Source organism: Acomys russatus, chromosome 19 (genome assembly GCF_903995435.1).
Source record: "Acomys russatus chromosome 19, mAcoRus1.1, whole genome shotgun sequence".
Classification (NCBI taxonomy): Eukaryota; Metazoa; Chordata; class Mammalia; order Rodentia; family Muridae; genus Acomys; species Acomys russatus.
Window position 1 is genome coordinate 49,153,028 of NC_067155.1, and position 18,939 is coordinate 49,171,966.

Consider the following 18,939-nt stretch of genomic DNA (forward strand, 5'->3'; position numbering starts at 1 on the left):
CAGAAAACGCATGCTTTGGGTTTCGCAGAGGAACCCCTACCAAACAGGCCATGGTGTCTTGGGAGAGTGGAGGACAATATCTGCCTCCTCTAACCTGCTAGCTGGTTTGGGGGTGGGGGGGTTCCCCTTCAGTGTCCTTGCCTCCCACTTTCCTCATCACTCCACTCCTGTGTCAGGGGTTTGCTGAAATGAGTTGGCAAGGAGATGGCTATAGGAAACACTTTACAATCTGCAGCATTCTACAAAGACACGAGGTATTTTTCTTTTTTTCATTTCATTTTATTTTTTTCACTTGGATGAATATTGCCTGTACCTATGTTTGCCATGTGCATGCAGTGCCTGTAGAGGCCAGAAGAGGGAGACAAATCCCCCAGGACTAGAGTTAGGGATGATTTTGAGCCACCACGTGACATCTGAATCCTCGGAAAGAGCAGCAAGAACTCTTAATTGCTGAGCCATCATTCCAGACCCCAAGATGTGAGAGATCTCACACCTCACATCTATCTGCTTTTATTCGGAGTTTTCCACAACAAAGAGTTTCTGCTGGGCAATCCTGGTGTGCCTAAAGCATCCCTGGGGAGTTTGCACTGCTGTATACAAGATGTTTGTCTCCTATTTCTAGGTCTCTCCAAGGCTGACAGCATGGTGCCTAAAGGGGCTGGAACCTTCTAGGAAGGTCAAGTGGGAAGGGATCTGTCGCCCGGATGCCGGATGCCGGATGCCGTTGTTACTGAAGGAATTGCATCCCTCGCGGGCTGTTGGGCGGGCTGTTCCAGCTCCTCCTGTGCTGTTGGCTACAGACCCTCTACTCTTTGCCAGGCTGGCTGTGCCAACGTGCAAGCCAGGAAGACAATGGGTCTCTAGCAACACATAAGCACCGTCTTTGTTGCCCAGTCACAGAGATGACACATGCAGTGATATTGACTGAAAGCAAACCCCCAGCTCAGCTCATACAGAAGAAGGTAGGATCACGTAAGGACAGGACACTAGGTCGGGGTGGAGGGTGGGGAGACCAAACCTTGGCTTTCCTAATTACACTGTGACTACTGGCCAGCATTTGAAACACCAATCATTTGCTCTTGACAGCTACCCCAGCTCTTTAACCCCTCTCTCTTACAGGCAAGGAAATGGAAGCTAAGAGAAATATATGTGACAAACACTGGCACCAACTTCACACTGTGAGTCTATCTCAACCACACACAACTATGCTTGAACTTTTGGTTTAAAAAATATTTATTTTATGTGTATGAGTGTTTTTCTTGCATGCGTGTGTGTGTGTGTGTGTGTGTGTGTGTGTGTGTGTGTGTGTGTGTGTGAGATCCACGTACGTGCATGCATAGAAGAGGGTATCAGATCTCCTATAGTTGCAGCTAGCTAAACATAGTTGTGCATCTCCATGGGGATGCTGGGATTTGAACCTGGGTCCTCTGCAAGAGCAGTGAGTGCTCTTAACCATGGAGCCCTCTCTCCAGCCCTACACTGGTTTCTTACGAGACTCAGGGCCCCATAGCTCAGGACTGATGAGACTTAGGCCCTTGGTGACGAGCCTGGGGACCTATGGAGAGAGAACACTTCACAGCCGTCAGTCACGATGGATGCTATTGGTCAGGCCGAGAAACAACTCTAACAGATCTGCTTGACTTCACTCATGGTGTTTTGGGGGCAGGGTCTCCCTATAGAATGTAGCCCAGGCTAGCCTTAAACTCAGGATCCTCCTGCCTTCACTTTTCAGAACGCTGGGATTACAGGTGTGCACCATACATCCTACATGCTTGCTTGCTTTAGTCAGACAAAGGGTCGACGGGTGCCCTGTCTTCAACCTTCCAGTCTCCAGCATGGGGAAATGAGTGTCTATTTTCCCACAACTCAGCAGGAGGCATTAGAACGTGTAACCTCCAACGAGCCTCCCCTGCGACTATACAGGACTAAGTGTTCCACATTTTTTTTTCTTTTTTGTCTATAAATATTTTATCTTATTTTTCTCACTTTATTAGCTGTTTGAAAATTCTATACAGCCGGGCGTGGTGGCGCATGCCTTTAATCCCAGCACTCGGGAGGCAGAGGCAGGCGGATTGCTGTGAGTTCGAAGCCAGCCTGGTCTACAAAGTGAGTCCAGGATGGCCAAGGCTACACGGAGAAACCCTGTCTCGAAAAACCAAAAAAAAAAAAAAAAAAAAAAAAAAAAAAAAAAAATTCTATACAATGTATTTTGATCATAGTCACACCCTCTTCTCGATTCCTTCTGTATCTACTCTCCCTTCCTTACCCACCTAAGTTTAAAAAAAATAAAGTCATTAAAGACAATACATGCTACACATATACTCTTGAATATGTTTCTCCACTGGAGCACAGTCAACCTTCCAGGGGCCGTGTACTGAAAAGCAAAACAAAACAAAACAAAACAAACCAAAAAGCTAACCATCCTTCTCCTAGCAGCCACTAGCTCCTCAGCTAGTGGTGGGACATTGTGCCTACCTCCTGGCTCCATGCTGGGATTTGAAGGCGTCTTCATTCCTACCATAATAACAACACCACACTCATTTTATAGAATCTGTAATGATTATTATTGACTGCCAGTTTGACAGGGATCTAGGTGCTCTCAGAGGCCAATCCTTGGACATGTCTAAGGATGCCTGTAGAGTTACTTTCTTTTTGCCTGTAGGTGGCAGCATCTCAGGAATTAAACAAAAAAAGGAGAGAGTGAGCTGAGCCCCAGCGTTCACCTCTCCCTTCTTCCTGACTGCAGATATAACGTGGCCACCTGACCCCTGTCCCTGCCACCAAGGTTAGAGCTTTCCTCACCGCTGTGACTTCCCCACCATGAGGGACATCATCCGCCCTAAACTAGATCAACCCTCGCGGAAGTTACTTCCGCTGGGTGTTTTGTCATAGCGATGAGTTAAGTAACCTATATAGACCGGGAACCTGAGGAGTTGACAGTGACCATTCTAAGACCATAGAGAACCAGGGTCATGTTCCTGTCACCTCCTACCTGGTCCAGAAAGGATACAGAACATGCCAGGAAAAGCAGTAGCTACTCTGCAAAGAGAGACGGTCTGAGGATGGCATAGACATTTTTTGCCATTACTCCCAGGAGCACAGAAAAGCCCGTGGCCCTGTACCATGACTGCTCCAGGCACACAAGCCCCTCTAGCGTGGGCCATCACTGCTGTGCCAAATGCCTGAATCTTTTCAGGAGAATGCATCTGTCCTTTGTAGAGGAGCCCCATTTTCCTGACTTTTATGACTCCTTTCCTTTTTTTTTTTTCTCCTGTGTGTGCCTGTGGTATGCATTTCTCTGTGTGTAGACTATTTGTTTCTGCATGTGCACAGCTGCATGTACATGTGAGGCCTATGGTTGAGATCAAGAATCATCTTTCGTCATTTTTTTTCTGCCACATTCACTGAGGCGGGGTCTCCCACATGAACCCACAGCTCATACATATGACTAGCTTGTTAGCCAGCTTGCTCTGAGGGTTCGACCCCACCCCAATTTCCACCTTCTGAGGCTGAAATTACAAGTGGGCCACCACGCCCACCCACCCAGCATGGTCTCCTAGAAACCTCACATTTGTACAGTGAGCATTTTAATGGCTGAGCCAGCTCCTCTGGCCCCATCATTGACATTTTACCGACCGGGCCACAGTGGACTTGGATTTGGATTTGGATCTCACATTCAACATCTGGAGATCTTTGATCTTACAGGAGCCACCTACAACAGTCAGACTCGATATTATTAGAGCTCTACTTGCAGAAGAGACACCCAGCTGCCCCCTCCTTGGTGCTATGTTCTTGGTAGCCTGGAGTGTAACAACCAAAGATCAAAACTGACATCTCCCAGCTTCTCTTGTACCTAGTCGGGGCCATTGCTCACGAGAAATGATGGGTGCAAATTCAATGCCCCTTAAGAAGAGGAGGCGGGCTTCCTGCTTCCCCACGATTAATCCCAAAGGCTGGAGTTCTCAGTGGGGGTAAGCCATTGTGCATAGAAGTGAGCATAGCTACGCTTTGGAGGCGATGGAGGAATGGAGTAGGAAGGATCAGAGCACTGGACATTTTTGCAGAGTAGAGCCACCATGAGAACATAGGCATTATAAAAAGAGAGAAAAGGGCTTGCCCCATCTGTCACAGAAACATCCCTTTTATCAGAACCCACCTCCATCTACAAAGCGAGTACCTTGGTCCCTGATAGCTGCCTGCCCGTGTGGGGAGTGAGAATGCATCACCCCAGCAGCCCATGAAGGACCAGGGTGACTTGCCTTTATCCTTACTTAAGCATCAGTGCATCTTCCCAGGGTGGAAAATTAAAGACATGATAGATGAGTTGTCTCTGTCATTTAGCTGGCCTAATTTATACGCTGCTGGTGAGAAAATGCCGCACTTGAGACAGAACAAGTGTGGAATAGTAAGGACCACTTATGAAGAATTAATGTGATACTGGGAACAGAAAAGAAAGAGTTATCTAGCTACCTGGGAAAGGCACAAACGGCTTTGCGGCACGACCTGTCACTCTGTCTTTGAGAGGGGTGTGAGGTCTGGAGGACCAATTCAAAGTTATTAAAATATCCTCTCTGAGGGAAGTGTGCCTTCCCACGCCGCTTTATTATTTCTTTTGACTGTGTTGTTAGCTTTTCTTCTGTACAAAGATTCCAAGCATTTACCACCTCAGGGAATCTGGCTGTCACATCAGAAGGCTTGGAATGAGGTGACAGGGCCAGGGGTGGTGCCTAATGATTAAGGAGGGAGTGCCTGAGGTCCCTGATCTACGATGACTGGACTCTGAGGAATATAAAGACCAGAAGATTGTGACCAGAAGCCAGTCTTTATGTTGGCTTGTTTGCCACGTCTAAGTCGCCACCCAGGGCTTCTTCATCTTCCAATTTATTCTCTAGATGTTTGCAGTAAGATGTGTACATAAGCATGATGGTGCAACGGAGACACCCTGTAGTGGATCCTGAGTGCTAGGGCACAGGATGCCCCGTACTAAGTTCCTGTGTGCACGATAGTAGAAGCCTACCTGCTGAGGGCATTGCAGGAAGGAGCCAAACCACACTGGATCTGTAGCACATAACAGATTCTCTTTAGTTCATACCATTTTAAACAAGGCCTTGCTTGCAAGCAATTGACCCGTATTTAAGTAATACGCTCCTTTATTGGACTTAATAACACACACCAATTCTCTAGTAGTCTTGCTTAGCCAATCACTTCCTATCTTTGTGGAGACCAATCAATGTCATGTGGGTCAGCGTGCGTGCCTGCTTGTCCGAGCTTCCACATCCTCCGGGTTTGCCAGGCACTCGATCATGATTTGATAAATGGATGCAGATGTAAAGATTCCGGCCCCACTTTGAAATTTTTCATTTAAAGCTGGTGTCACAAGAAGGTGCCTTCCTATGAGGTTCTAACATACTCAACACTAATGCATGAAGGCTCTTTAGGGTCTGAGGTTTGGGGGGAGCAGCTACATCCTGCAGGCCCATGGGGCAGCCCTGCAGAGAACTAAGGATGGCAGAGGTCAACACGCCCCCGTGTCGAGCCAAGTTTCAAGGTTGACGAAGCTGTACGGCTGTTGCCAACTGAAATAATATGTTAATAATGTGTCTGAATGCCCTACAGAGTCCAGTGGCTTCATAGTTTCTAACTGAAGGCTAGGGTGATGGCTCAGTCTATAATGTGTTTTGTGTGAAAGTATGGGGACCTGAGTTAAATCCACCCAGATGCTATATGTAAAAAAAAACAAACAAAACAAAACAAAACAAACAAACCTGGGCTCACCAGTGTGCTTTTGTAATCGCAGTCCTGGGGAAGCAGAGACAAGAGAGCAAAATTTAAAGCAGAGCAGCTATTGAAACTCTATCAAGAGTTAAGGACCATCTGGGGACCGGGAGACAGTTCTGTACGCACAAGCACTGGCTGGACAAGTGTGATGGGGGGCAGATGGCCCTATGTCAGGAGACTCCGGAACTTTATGGAGGCAGGGCCTAGGTAAGTTACAAGGGATAAAGCCCTTGAAGGAACTGGCTCAGCCCCAGCTCCGCTCTCACCCTTTGCTTCCTGTCTGTCATGACATGAGGTGTCTTGGCCACAAACATGCACCAAGAGCCCTGCCCTGCCTTCCCCGTCATGACAGACTCAAACCTTCTGAAGCCACAAACCCAGAGGGCTCGTTTCTCCTCATCATTTGGTTCTGCAATGCTCTGCAGAGCAGCATCCTGGGACACAAGCTCCCTCAGCCCTTCCCTAAAGTTAACTATAGATGAGACAAGAGTTTGATGGCTTGATCACTCGACACAAGTCAGCTCAAGGCAGATGCTGAGATGGACCAACATAATGCCTTGTTAGCATTCACAGAGAATGGCTTGCCAGGCTGAGATTGGAATGGAGGGAACAAGTGTTCCATTCCAGTTGTGGGGCTTGGGCCCAGCGGGCAAAGCAACTGACTTCTAGAGGTAACTTTGCTCCCTTGGTATAAGAAGACAGGCCTATCAGCATCTCTTCCTGGAGGAGAGAGAGAGGTACTTAGGATAAGATATGGAGCAGGGGAGGGGTTAAAACAGAGGCATCAGACATTAGTATCATGTGAGTCTGGCAAGCATGTAACCCCTCTGAGTTCCCAGAGACTCAGGTATGCACCCCCAAGCACACGCTAGTGGAAGAAAACTAAAGCAGTTATTTCATCGTCTCGTCGTTTTAGTGGATCAGAAATTCTAGACAGGTTTGTCTGGGTTGTTTTGGCTTAAGGAGTCTCCTTCCACCCTCCCACCCCCTGCCATAGTCATGGCCATAAAGAGGCTCCAAATAGAGCAGGGGCTGAAGTAATGAGGTGGGCGGCTAGAGGGAGGTCATTTCTTTACGAAGCTCAGGGTTCCTCACTGAAGTCTGCCCATAGAGTGTGGCTAGACTTCCTCCCAACACAGCGGCCTCAAGAGTGAACAGGTTGCCTAGATGTGGGCTTCAGATTCTTTTCTGGCTCAGTTGTGGAAGTCATATGATGTCACTTCCGTTGAGGAATATTAGCCAATCAGAAAGCTTGCCTAGTCACAATGTGAGGGCAGCCCAGATAAGGCTTCTCACCAAGGAGTGAGAAGGAAAGTGCATGAGCTGGTGGCAGGGAAGGTATATACAGTCACAAAAACACAGCCAGTCCATTCTCTCAAACTCACTCTGAAGCTGAGGACGAGGGCTCTCTGATCTTCCAGCCTCTACCTTCCAAGTGCTAAGATTATAAGCATGCATTACAATGCCTTGTTTGTATATGGTGCACGGTAGGCCGGCTCTCTACCTACTGAGTCACACCCTCAAGCCTGTCATTTGAAAGCAGGCTACACTAACACCCCTTGTGCACAGGCAACAGTGATCGTGGGCCAGACTTCCCACACTGTAGATTCCACAGGTGCCAGGCCATGAGCATTGGCTTCAGTCCTCAGTATCTCCGTAGAAGCATCCAACTTAACAAGGGGGTGAAATTACTTTTCCTTTTCTGTAGCGAGACTTGACCAGATGATGAACCACGGGGCTTGCACAGCCACCAACCTTTGAGAAATCCCTGTGGTCCCTTCAGATGTCAGACCTCAGTCTGAGGTGCCGACTGGCCCTCCTCCAGAAACTCTTGACTCTTTCACAGCCTATCTTCTACTTCCCCCAGCTCCCACGGTCAGGTGTCTCTAGCAAATCCTCTTAAGAGATTTACTCCCTACAAATGACAGGGCACATCACCGGTCTCCACCACCTTAGCCTTCTACTCTGTGCCAAACCTCCCCCCAGAGTCCAGGAAAGTGATGGTCTAATGTACGCTTCAAGTAGGAGGGAGAGAAGATTGTCCCAAATATTACACCGTGTGTACAATTATATGTGCACCTATTTTTGAAGATCCACGTGAGCCTGCTATATACTTGGGGGTGGTGGGAGTGAGGCACATCTCTTTCTTTGAGAGCCCAGGACAGACATACCCACATGCTACTGAGAGAGATCTTAATATGCGGTTATTTACGATCTCCCGAGAGAGGACTTGGGGTGGGCAATTTCCCTCAGGAGAAAGGGGATTATCTTCCTATATCATTCCCTAAACTGCTGTTTACAGTCAGCAGCCCTGAACTCCCTCAGACTCCAGCATCCTTCAAAAAACAAATAACCTCCTACAGCTAGCTCTAAGGCAGGCAATTGAGACCGCTTAAACGAATGCTAATGGGTATTTTACTTACCATTTTCAATGATTTTTTTTTTTTTTTTTTTTTTTTTTTTTTGCGTTCTGAAAAGCCCTCCTCGTTTATTACCTGCCTGATTTACATCATTCCCCACAGCCCATAGTCCCCAAAGCTTGAATTGAGAAAACGGAGGCGCCAGCGGCTGCTGCTAATGTAGGAATACGGCAGAATGGCACCAGCTTCGTGCTGTGTTCTATGGAGGCACACGGACCTCAGAAAAGGTCTACCTTTAAGATCACCTGAGGGCTTATCTGACCTGCCACTCAACAGGAGGGAGGGCGGGCAGGAAGGCTCTGCTCCACGTGAGGTGCCGCTGGTGTGCTAGTAAAATTGCAGGGGGCTGGGGAAATGGGAGCAGAGATCAGGTGTGTTTACATTTTCTGTTGGACATGAATGGACATCTGTATGATTTCTTCTGTTTAGGAAAGATCCTGTGGTGTGTGTGTGGGGTCGGGGGGGGGGAGGGGAGGGGGAAGTGAATGTGGCCCAGCCTTTGAAGCTGCCAGCCTCATCTTCGAAGTCCCCTGCTTGGGAAGAGGAAGGAGTCTTGTGCCAGGGTAACTTTTCACGGCAGTCTCCCTACCTGGAAGTTACAGATAATCAACTTCCTGAAGAAAATGGGCTCTGTTGTGGTGGGAGCCCAGCTGCCTTTGCGTGGGGTTTACTGACTGAAGAACCATCTTCCTGAACAATGAGCCTTTTGTTGAGCCTGCACTGTGATTTTAAATCGGTGAGCTGTTGGGTGTGTTGGCGCTTTACCTGTAATCCCAGCCCTCAGGAGGACAGAAGAGAAGTTTAAGGCCAGCACGAGACATAGACAGTGAGTCCAGGCCAGTTTGGGCTAGTTGAACAGATGTACGCACGCGTGTACACACATGCACACACACACACACACACACACACACACGTACACCCAAATGTTTATAGTATGGTAGATTTGATATGTGGGTTTTCAGCTGCTCTAGAAAATCCTGTTGCTCTGGCCATACAGGGCGTCGTCATGCATTCCCACCAAGGAGGCTCCAGAAGCTGGAATGTCACAGTCTGTTTAGGCATGTGCAGCCTGTCTCCCTCCGTGATGCTTCTAGAACCGGAGCAGGTATATTCATTCTAGCCACCTGTTTTGTTTTGGGTTAAAAAGACCTGTCCATGGTTCTGAAGTTTCAACCGCAGGCTTCCCTTGGGCTGACCCTTAGTGCCACAGCTTGCATTTGCATGACAGCTGCCCTGTGACATACCTCAAATGCCCTCATTTCCAGTGGGGCCATCCCTGCCACCCCTGACAAAGTGGGGACCCTGCAGATGAACGTATGTCCCTTTTTTCCATTCTCTTGGGTTCTCTGGGTTGTTCTGGAACAAGTCCTGAACATCACATCACTGGAGCTCCTGAATGCCTGTCATCATAGTCTCAGTTCCCAGCTTCTTCCCTTTGCCTTATTCCACCCACACTTGGTTACCAGGCTTTGCCTTCCCAAGTTCATTCGCCATTCATGTTCTCATTCTGTCTCTGGGTCTCTGTGTGTGTGTGTTCTCTCTGTCTGTCTGTCTGTCTGTCTCTGTCTCTTGGACTGCAGCACAGTCTTTGTATATTATTATTATTATTATTATTATTATTATTATTATTATTATTATTATTATTATTATTATTATTATTATTATTATTATTTTGAGACAGGGTTTCTCTGTGTAGCCTTGGCTGCCCTGGACTCACTAATGTAGACCAGGCTGGCCTCGAACTCACAGCGATCCGCCTACCTCTGCCTCTCAAGTGCTGGGATTAAAGATGTGCACCACCACCGCCCAGCTTTTATTATTCTTTTTAATAAACTATTTACTTCCTTTAAGATTTTTTAAAATTATGTGTATATGTGCTGCTGTGTGCAGGTATGTGCCTTGTGTGTGTGTCCCAGAGACCATAGACGCCAGAAGAAGGAGTCAGATCCCTTGAAGCAGGAGTTATAAGCAGTTATAAGCTGCCCTGTGGGTAACTGGGAATTGAACCTGGTCTTCTTCAAGAAAAGCAAGCACTTTTAACCACCAAGCCATGTCTCTAGCCCTGGTTTTTATATATTGATTGTATTTGTATCTGTTTCCCTTTAGTTGTGCGATTGAGGCATCCCCTCCTCCAGTCATTTGTACACATTAAAGCTATTTTTGAAAGGAAAAAAAAAAAATACTTTCAGTCACTTACACATTCTGTCTGGGTGCCTGCTCCTTCTAAGTACCTTCATTCTCCATCTACCTGCCTGAGCATGGGACTTTGGTGGTGGAGGCTGTCAGAAAGATTTAGTGAAACAATGTGCACATTTTGTAAAATGCCAGACCCCAGGGAATACACGAGGGGCCTGTCCTGCACGCTGCTGAATGCTAAGAAATACACAAAGTAGCCTTGATACTTGAGTGTGTGCTTTTAAGGCACCATCCTTACTTGGGAGACAGCTTTTAACAGTAATGCTTTAACAGCCGAGCCTGAGAGGAAACTTCAAGTGCAGAAGCGAGCTGCATTATGTCAAGGTGTTCGGCTGGGAACAAGTGCGTGGCACATGCATGGCTGGGTCAGGATTCCTGCCGCTGATGCTTGTGACCCCACAGCAGGTGCCACCTGGATCATGACCTCAGGGGTTACACCTTCCAACAACTGAGCCCCATCCATTTCAGGGAATACCCTCCCCACTCAAGAACAACCTGGTGCCCCCCAAAGAATGGGCTGGTAAAGTATGGCTCCGGGAATGCTCAGGGCAGAAGCACTTTTCAAATGAAAATTCCACATTGGAGTCCTCTTTCTTTCTGCCACCTGCAGGTAGTCCTTCCAGGTCAGAGAGAGAGCTTACCTAATTGATCTGATCCCTAGCTGCTTAGGCAGGACTATCCTGGACACTGAGGTCTGAACAAAGACTCAGAACAGGGAAGGGAGATAAAAGGTAAAAAAAAAAAAAAAGCAGGATGCTTCTGAAGGCAGGAATGCAGAAAGGCGAGTGAGTTCTGATTCAAGCCTTCTGCTGTCTGCCCACACCCACACCAGTACTTTCCTCCTCCCGACCCACCCTCCCTGAATTCAGGGAGGCCTCTGCCTCAGGCCTGGCTCACTTAGAGTCACATGGCTCTGATAGGGAAAGATTTGAAGTGAGTGTTAATTGCTGTGTTGGCCTCACACTCTAAGCATGAAAGACTCTCCTATAGGCAGATAGCTGAGTTTTTCCTAAGAGCAGAGATGCTTAAATGCTTAAAAGAAAGAAAGCTCGTGTGTGTGTGTGTGTGTGTGTGTGTGTGTGTGTGTGTGTGTGTGTGTGTGTGTGTGTCTGTGTGTGTGTGTGTCTGTGTGTGTTCTCCATCCATAAAGTAAATAGGATACACTCAGGCCTGTGCATGCATGGCCCGGGTACAAACTATCTTCCTGGATCTAGGGGATTCTGGGAAATGCCTTTGAGTCCACGAATCCTATAGTGCTTTGGGGGAGGGTTTGAGTTAGGGAAGAGAGCCTCCGCCCCATGCTATCTTTGTGAGTCCCCTGAGTAAGTTTCTCTTCCAACTCTCCATCTGAGAGGCCGGTTTCCCAGGGGTGGCAGTAGGGCACCCTTCTGGTGGGGAGTCATTAGAATGTGTTGAATTAAGGAGGGAATTTTCTCCCCTACCCCCACCCAACCAGGAGAAAATGGGAAGCAAGTGAGAAGAAAATGGTCCCCAATGCAGGAAAGAGGTCTAGCAAGGATTGTTTCCAACGTCCCAGATTTTAGCCTGCCCCTGTAGGAATTCTTTCTCCACCGCCCCCAGCGTTCCGCCATGTTTGGTGTTGTCCGACTGTGGTGACAGAGCTGGGCTTTCACACCCCTGCGCCTGACCTCACAGGTAGGGCAACTGAGGAAGCCAAACCCCAAGGATCTTTCCAGTGACCTGCAAGAGTCACTGCAAAGGGACCCTTCGGCTTAGAGCCATTCTCTAATGAAAGCACTATAGGACGTGAAGGCGATCTCATCATTGGGGACTAGCTTGTGCATATATATTGAAGTCCCTACCTTGCTATAACTGTATTTGGAAACCAGATACGTATGGAAGTAGCAAAATATAAGTGAGCTCCTGGGAGGGCCACAACCTGATGAGACTGGATGCATTAAATTCAGTTTTGACTTATTATGGGCTGTCATGCTAAAGCCCTATTGTAGAGGAGAGGTGACAGAGGTGCAAAGAACATGGGAGGCGTGGCACTGGGCACTGCAAACATTCCTTTTTCACCAACACACCACCAAGCCTCACCATAAGCTGACCACATGTGTGTGAACTACTACATGCCAGTGTTGGGTTCACATTTGGGACAGGCTCCCAGTGTCTGTCTGTCTGTCTGTCTGTCTGGGGACGTGGTCCCTTTTCTTCTTTGACCATGTGGGTTCAGGGTATTGAATCCGGGTTGTCAGGCTTGGCAGCAAGTGCCTTTACCCACTGTGCCATCTCACTGGATCTACCTTGTTTTTTGAGCACGAGTCTTTCACTGGTGTAGGCAATCTAGGTAGGCTGACTTGCCAGGAAGCCTCAGGGAGCATCAGGACTGTAAGAGCAGGCCACCATGCCCAACTTGTTAAATGGGTTCGAGGGGACTGAACTCAGTCAGGCCCTCGTGTTTGCCCAGCAAGCATTTCACCCACAAACCCTCTCCTTTGCCCCAGCAGCTCCAGCAAATCCTCTTTTATGAGCCAGAACTCTGGGGTGTGTGTGTGTGAGATCTAGAAACACAGCTGCGGCTTCCGCGGCTCCAATGGGCAGCTCTCCTAATTGCTGACGCTCACAAGGGACACCGCAAGAGCCAAAGGCAAGATGCAAAGCACTCCCAGTGTCTCCAACTGCCAGCAGCCAGCGTCCCACTGAGAAGCCCCTGGAGGCAGCCACAAATCACGAAGATGGGGGGGGGGGGGATTCTGTGCCAATAGGATCCTCAGATAATTGCCTGACTTTGTCCTTGAAGCAAGAATACTTGGTACACATGTCCTGATGAGGGCTTCCTGCTTCTGCTGGGCTGGCCAGGAAGGCTAGCTCCCATGCCCAGGGCAGCTTCAGGCATGGAAGAGCTATTCCTGTCCTCATCAGAGGTCCCCTGGTGGGGACTGTGGATGCTGAAGGAGCTGACCTGAGCCCAGACCCCTGGCCCAAGTGTCCCCTTTCAGCATTTCAGCAACTCAGGACTTTAAGTGTGCTGCAGGCTCTTTGCAACAGGAACTAAGTTCACACCCAAATCCCTGGGAATGGGGCCGGGCGTGGTGGTTCACGCCTTTAATCCCAGCACTCGGGAGGCAGAGACAGGTGGATCGCTGTGCGTTCAAGGCCAGCCTGGTCTACAAAGTGAGTCCAAGGACAGCCAAGGATACACAGAGAAGCCCTGTCTGGTAAAAAACAAAAACAAAACATACACACACACACAAAAACCCAAATCTCTGGGAAAGGTGACTATGCTACCTTCTAAGGCAAGCAGCTTTGCAGGTAAAGTGGAGTTGAGGGTTTTGAGCTGGGCTTGAGGGGTTGGTGTTGGGAAGGTTTACCCTGGATCATTTAGTCGGGGGGGGGGGGTCCTGATGACATCATTGAGTGCTTGGAGGTCAAAATCGGAGGCAATAGACTTGGAGACATGCTTATAGAACAGAACATGCATATAGAACACACACACGCACACATAAGCTTGGAAAAGAGATGACTGGCTGAGACTGTCTCTGTGAGTGAGTTTCAGGCACAGGCTAGGAAGTAGGATTGCAGGCTCCCGAAGACAAGGAGAGGAAAACTCCCAGAAGCCCCTGCTGACACCTACATCAATTCCCAGTGAAGCCACTTGGCCACTTGTATTCCGAAGTCAAAAACTTTCAGATGACAAACTCAGGGCATTTCAAGGCACTGAATCTGTGGTGACTTTTTACACCAACGAGAAGTGAACACAAAGACCCAGGGCAACCTGCAGGCAGAATGGGTGACAAGCATCACAGTTCCCCATGTCCCAAGAGGCTTGTCTGCAGGCTGAGCTGGTGGAGGAATTTTCTCAACTGAAGCGCGCTTCTCAGATGACCCTGGCCCCTGATTTGTGCCAAGCTGACAAAAAGGACAAGTGCTATGAGCAGAGACAGGGAACTGTCCCTGCATGACCCTTCCCTGGATGGCACTGGGATGGAGGCCTGCCTTGAGACGTGGAACAGGAGATTCTAGTAGGGTATACAGATACTCAGATGCTATGAGGATATGCTGCTGGCACTGGGGGGGGGGGTGTCAGCTGGTAAAGTAACACAAGAGTCTAAGTTTGATTCCTCAGGAACCATGTGTGAAAAGGGGGCGGGTTGGGCATGGTGGCATGTGTTTGTAATCCTAGCACTGTGGATAAGGAGACAGAAGGATCCCTGGGGATCGCTGTCCAGTCAGCTACTTGAGGAACAAAAGCCAAAGTCATCTTCTGGCTTACACACACACACACACACACACACACACACACACACACACACCCATATACACACACAAACAGACACACTCACCACTGTTGGGGTTGATCCAGATGGAGCTCCTATGTATTCAAATGTTAACTGCTTGCCCCCCAAGATCCTTTCTGTTCGTCCTATGAGCAAATTCTCATGTATCCAAAATGCCGTGGTGTAAACCTTGCCTCCCAAATTATCCCTGATCGGATAATAAAAGTTGTTGACAGCCTACAGCTGGGCAGGAAGTGGAAGGTGGGACTTCCTGGTAGGGAGGAAGGAACTCTGGGAAGAGAGAGAGGAAAGCCCCTTTTGCCAGGAGACACACTTGACCACAGGCCTGGAAGTAAAGCTAGCCACGTGGCTGGATAGGACTAGGTGGTCAGGTTAACGTAGATGAGCTAGTTGACAGTCTGCTCAGCTAAGGCCTAGGCTTTGAAATATTAAAGGTTTTGGTGTCTTTATTTATATGGCCTAAGGGCTGCCCTGGGCCTTAGGCCTTTTCACCAGGAAACATAAGCCACTGGTCTTCTACACACCACACATGCATGTGTGCGTGCAGACATGCTTGTGCATGCATGCGCACCCCACACACATATTTTTAAAAAGCATCTTGTCTTAAGGTCTAAGTTCTGGGGCGTTTTGTTGTAGAGTGATAAACAAGCCTTGTGTGAGCTGCACAGAACTGGCTCAAGAGCTCCACACCCTCTGGGTACTTGAGCTCTGGTGTGATTCTGACTCAGTAGGACCTGGCCAGCATGGAGTGGAGGGCCTCCCGGGGCTTCCTGAGAGTCCAGGAGAAGAATAGGTATGAAAGGGGACATATAACAGTGCTGCACAGGGGACACATATCAGTGCTGCACAGGGGACCCATACCGTGTTACATAGGGAATGGGTAGGAAGGGGGACATGTATCAGTGCTGCGCAGATGACTAGACCCTCCAGCAGCAGGAGGTTGTTTCATGGTAGGTGCCAGGCCCTGTGGCCGAGTGACAGTTATTGCGAGGTCCCGGCTGTCACAGCAAGTGTGCTAAAGGGGCCAAATCACTTTCTCAGACATCACTTAAGGGAAACTGAGAACCGGCAGGCATAGGCAGGTTTCCTTCACCACATACACCTGCATGTGACCGCCCCGAGTCTACCTTGTGGCCATATACCCTGTCTAGAATAAAAAAAACAAAAAACAAAAAACGAAGCTATCCTGAAAATGGTTCCCAGCATTCTGTCAAAGCCATTCAAAGAGAGGCCAGAGAGATGACTCAGTTGTCACAAGTACTGACTGCTCTTACAGAGAACATGGCACCTACATGATGGCTCCCAATCAGCTGTAACTACAGTTCCAGGGGATCAGACACCCTTTGATGGCCTCTGTAGGCACCAGACACAGAGGTGTCGCGCCTCCCTGCCCCCTGCATAATTTTTAAAAAATAAAAACAAAACAAAACAAAGTACTTCTGAAGGGTCAAAGCAGGAAAACCACACACTCGGTGTACTCGTCCCAGGAACACAGCAGCCTCCAACCAGGGTTTCCCAGAGGCTCCAGAGCACACAGGGCTGACGGCATGGAGCTTCAGAGCTTCATGGTTTTCTATAAATATCTCACCTCCTTTTCATGGATTATCAGTCTGTGTCTGACACAAAGGACTGTTTACATGTGTAAGTTCACTATCTGTTAATTAACATGCCTGCCTGCATTTCCTTAGTTGTCCACGGTAATTAGATTTTACACGAAGCCAACTGGGAAGATGTAATTTGTCCTCTGACCTCCCCTATAACTAAGGGCCCAGGCACACATTTCTTTCTGGTCATTTTCTTTCTTTCTTTCTTTCTTTTTTTTTTTTTTTGCAAGGTCAAAGTCTGAGATGCTGACACGTGATCAGAAATTCTTCAGGGCTCACCAGTCACCGCAGGGAAGGCTAGGGCAGAAGCCAGGAGCTGCCCAGCATCTGTCTTTCATGGCGGGGCGTTAAAGGTGGGTCCTGCAGAGAGTCCTATGGACCTAAGAAGAGGGTGCCCGTAACCAACATGGAGAATCTTTGTTTAATGGTTGCAGCAGGAGACCTGGTAGAATCATTATGTCTACGGTAGACATTAGGAAGAAACAGTCATTTCCTTTGACCTTGAAGAAATCCTTGTGGAACACGGTGATTGTTTTCTATGATCTATAGAGTTGCTTTTCTGAAGGAGCTTTACAGCCTGTGCATGATGTGGGTCCCAGGACAGCCCTGGGAACTCTAGAATGTCTTGCATTAATGAGTCCTGACAACAGGACAAATAATAATAAGGGCTAAAGTCGCAGGGGCGTGATGTTTTCCTTCAGGAAATATGTCGATGAGAATTGGGCTTTGGTATGAAGAAACTGTACCCAAACCCCCCGCCGCAAAACAAAAAGAAAAACAAAAACAAACAAACAAAAAAAACAACCCAAATTTTTGTATCACAATCAACAAATATACTTTTGGGTCCCCAAGATTCAGTCCATAGAGGCTGGGCCCCCCCTACTGCCAACAAGGCCTTAATTCATCCTTGAGTGACCCTCTTTCTTCGATCAACCCAAGTGACTCAGAACAGTGACAAATGGCAGCATGTTAAGGGTCAATTAAGACATGTCCCATAACCAAACCATTCTTCCGTAAATCCAAATTCCTTCAGGAAAACACATGGAGAGAACGGGTCTAGAGAGCCCTAACAAGGGGACACACGTCTAACAAAACCAAACCAAAACAAGATTGCACACTGTGTGCACACAAGGGAACACCACACAGTACTCCATGTATGTATGACTAACACCTGTCAGTCAAAGATTAAAACTCAGACACTGGCGATGCCAGCCGTGCTGAGGTCAGACACCATCGACCTGCAGATGGCCCTCAGGAGCCTGTCAAATTCCGTGGCTGTGTTTTACTGACCTAAGCAAAAACTGGATGTGTCAGAGAAACAGCTGGGATGCCAAATTTAGAAGGGCTTTCAATTGTTAATAAGGGAATTCTGTGTCACTCACGTTGGCAAAGCAATTCTTTTGTTAAGTGGCTGCAAGTAAGCCAGCAGAGAGAAACCAAGCTCTGCCCCGGTTAGAAAGCACACACGCCCATCTGAATGTCTCTTACAGAAATATTTGAGCCCATACTGAACTCTATGAAGCTCTCTATTAATGCGAGCGAACCATTTGCCATACACACTCAAAACCATTTGCACCAAGTATATGATGCACTCTGAGCATCCCTCCCTGCCACACCCTCAGTATCCTCCCATTTCTTCTTACCCTACAGCTAACAAAAATGCTGCTCTTCTAGGCGTCCCTTTCATAATGATCTAAAACTCTTCCACGAGCAATTACTAAGTCAGGATCAAACACAATACGTATTATGAGGCAGATGGCTTATTGTGCCAGTTAATTCTTGTCAGCTTGACACAAACTAGAATCACCTTGGAAGAGGGACCCTCAGCTGGTAGATTGCTTCCTTTAGACTGGCTACCCCTGGGGGGCATTTTTGTGACTGATGGCTAGCATGGCAGGTCCCAGTCTCACAGTCCCTTGTGGGTGGTGATACACCTGGGCAAAGTGGTCCTGGATGCCATAAGAAGCATGTTGAGCAGGTCTTAGGGAACAAGCCAGTAAGCAGCATACCCCCATGGTGTCTGTATCAGCTTCTGCCTTCAGGGTCCTATCATAACCTTCCCTCCGGGATGAATTGTAACCTCTAAGCCAAATAGACCCGTTCTTTCCTTGGGTTGCTTTTGGTCATGATGTTCAACACGGCCACAGAAACCCAAGCTAGAAAAGCCACTTCGATTTTCTGTTTCCCCATGGATAACAGAGAGAGATTTTTATGGAAGGAAGCTTGCTGCTCAGCACTATCCAGGACAGTGGTTCTCAACCTTCCTAATGCTGCGACCCTTTAATACAGTCCCTCATGGTGTGGTGACACCTCCCCCAAACTTAAAATTATTTTCATTGCTGCTTTTTTATAACTGTATTTTTGCTGTTGGTAAGGAACCACAGTGTAAATATGTGTGTTTTCTGATGGTCTTAGGTGACCCTTGTGAAAGGGTTGTTCAGTGCCCCTCCCCACCACTAAAGAGTCGAGACTCACAGGTTGAGATCCGCTGATCTAGGAGACTCAAACCTGGAAACAACCTAGACTCTCAGAAACCCAGTATGTTTGCTTATGTTCATTTAAAGGCTTATGGTGGAATATTATGTAGCTGTCATCATTGTTTTAAAGAACCGCTTAAAGTCCAAATGAAACGTTTACTATGTACATGAAAACAGCGCCATCTTAACACTCCCCGTGGAC

At 48.0% G+C, this 18,939-nt stretch overlaps 1 protein-coding gene across 1 annotated transcript in view; it reads right to left on the reverse strand.

Annotated features, from left to right (window-relative positions):
* Positions 1-18,939, reverse strand: part of Tmem132c (transmembrane protein 132C) — a 300,746-nt gene that overhangs the window by 81,235 nt on the left and 200,572 nt on the right. The window lies entirely within an intron of this gene.